At 35.2% G+C, this 2,500-nt stretch overlaps 1 protein-coding gene across 5 annotated transcripts in view; it reads left to right on the top strand.

The window, feature by feature from the left end:
* LOC122245098 (protein CutA homolog) overlaps positions 1-2,500 on the top strand; it is a 25,975-nt gene that overhangs the window by 3,090 nt on the left and 20,385 nt on the right. The gene's annotated exons all lie outside the window — the stretch shown is intronic.

Here is a 2,500-nt window from a genome sequence, read left to right on the forward strand (position 1 = left end):
CATTGTGACATGCAAGGCTGGAATGCCCCCGTCATGAATGGGTTAATATTGCAGCAGTTATAATAATTATGACTGCAATTGTCATCATCACTGACTCATTACTCATACCACAATAGAATATCGCAGGGATCCAAAATCCCTAAGTGAGATTTGTGTTAGATATCCCAGAGTATTGATTCTAACTATGATAAGATAGGCATAATTAAGGGCCATTGTGAGGTAATTATTGATATGGAAGAGGCTGTTTTACATGATAAACTTATCCTACTTTTGAAAACGTTTTAATCATACTATATAATCTCTAAACCTAACCACATACCAAATTCAGTAGATATTAGGTAATATTTACACTGATTCATGAATTCACATTATTGGTGTAATTGACCTTGAGTCCAAATATTTATGAAGAATAGATTTATTCTTATCTGAATACAGTAAGCAAATGAATTTCATCAAATGTTCAACAAGGATGATATATGTTAGCTGTTATCTGCAGATATCAGAAAAAAGAGTACTTAATGCTATGAAACAGCATATCTCATTCTTACTCACTAAGTTGGGAGTCACCATCTCTGCTGAAATTGCTTATGGGTCAGACTATTTGAGGGAGTTTTTCAATAAATTATTTAAAAAAAAATAATAATAATGGATAATTTCTGTTTGAAATTATTAAGTGGAGGAAACCAGTTGAAAATTAGTCATTTAGCTCTATTTTTCTCAGAAAGATATGAAATTTAACCCATTGCCGACGGGGGATAGATTTGCTTACACAGGCTCCAGGATGTGTTTTATTTCTGATCGAGGCAGCTTCTGCAACATAATTTGATTTTTCCCACTCCCTTTTAGTCACTCATTGTAGAGCTAGAGACATTTTTGTGTTTTGTTTTTTTTGTGTGTTTTACTATTTTTAGAAATTTATATCTGTCATATCACAGGCTCCATCAATTCTGCAGTTGACTAAAATTGTAGTTCAGGGTCCATATCAACTCATTTTTTTTTTCTTTACACTCAATGTGATAGAAGTATTACTGTTTTAGGGGGGACAAAAAAACAACTTTATTTTTTCGTATTTCTGTGCTGTCACGAACAAACACGAAACTTATAACCATCCAAAATGAAGAGGTAGGGAAGAGGAAGGAAACTTGTGCTTTTGACAGTGAGTGCCACAATAAAAGGCATCCATACTGGCACAGGGTCACATTGTATGCATTGGGCATGGTGTGAGTCACCTTCCTCCTCTCATTCTGTCTGCACATCTGTCATCTGCGGTACTTTACAGCAAGAGGTCGGGAACTTGCGATGTGCCATCACTCTATAGAGATAGTGCTTGCTAGAGACTGTAGATGGGTGCCATTCAAGGCTCTCTCTCCTGCTGGTGCTAGAAGAAAGTGGTGCCATCTAGGTTTTGTAAGTGAGTTGAAAACCATTTTGCTTATTATTACGGCAGTTATAATAATTATGACTGCAATTGTCAACATCACTCACTCATTACTTATAGTACAATAAAATAACATAGTGATCCAGAATCCCCAAACGCCATGACGCCCATTGTCAGGCAAGAGGTCCTGCGTCATGTATGACAAAAAAAACACGTCATCCGTTGTTAACGGGTTAAGGGAGGGATTAACCAAGTTTAGCTTATATTTCTGATAAATTTTGAATAAAATTTTGTTTTAATTAAAAAAAAGATTCCCTGCTCTATCTCATATTTAAATGTCACCTAAGATGTTTTATGTGATAGCATAGTGTTATATTAGAAATTAAATATAAATCTATTAATTGTTTATGAGAATGGTAAATTTTTAGTAGCTATTTATCATATATCTAACCCATTGGGGTATTTTGGATCTCTGACATTTTATTGCACTGTAAAGAGTGAGTGATGATGTCATAATTACTATAGTTACTGTATTATTAAGCAAAATGGGTTTCACCTAAATTCCAAAACCTAGATGCCACCACTTTCTCCTAGCACCAGCAGGAGAGAGAGAGCCTTGAATGGCACCCATCCACAGTCTCTAGCAAGCAGTATCTTTAGAGAGCAATGACACACAGCTAGTTACCAACCTTTTGCTCTAAAGTACTGGCAATCAAGAGTGTGCAGGTAGAACAAGAAGAAGGTGACTCAAACTATGCTCAGTGTCTAAAATGTGCCCCTGTGCCATAAAGGCTCCCTTTAACTGGCACTCACATTCATAAGCCCAGGTTTCCCTCCTTTTCCCTACCTCTTCATGTTATCTTCATTTTGTATGGTTATCTTTTTTGTATTGGTTTGCAACAGTACACAAATACAAAAAATAAAAAAATGTTTTTTATCCTTCCATAGAACCAATACTTCTATCACACTAAGTATAAAGAAAATAATGTGCTTTTAGTGACTCCATGTTACAATTTTAGTCAACTCCAGCATTGATAGAGCCTGTCATATGACACATAAAAGTCTCTCAATACAATAAAATGCAAACATAGCTCTAGTTTTACAATAATTGACTGAAAGAGA

This window comes from Penaeus japonicus, unplaced genomic scaffold, assembly GCF_977035675.1.
Source record: "Penaeus japonicus unplaced genomic scaffold, GWHDUDI00000001_assembly GWHDUDI00000040, whole genome shotgun sequence".
In the NCBI taxonomy this organism is placed as follows: domain Eukaryota; kingdom Metazoa; phylum Arthropoda; class Malacostraca; order Decapoda; family Penaeidae; genus Penaeus; species Penaeus japonicus.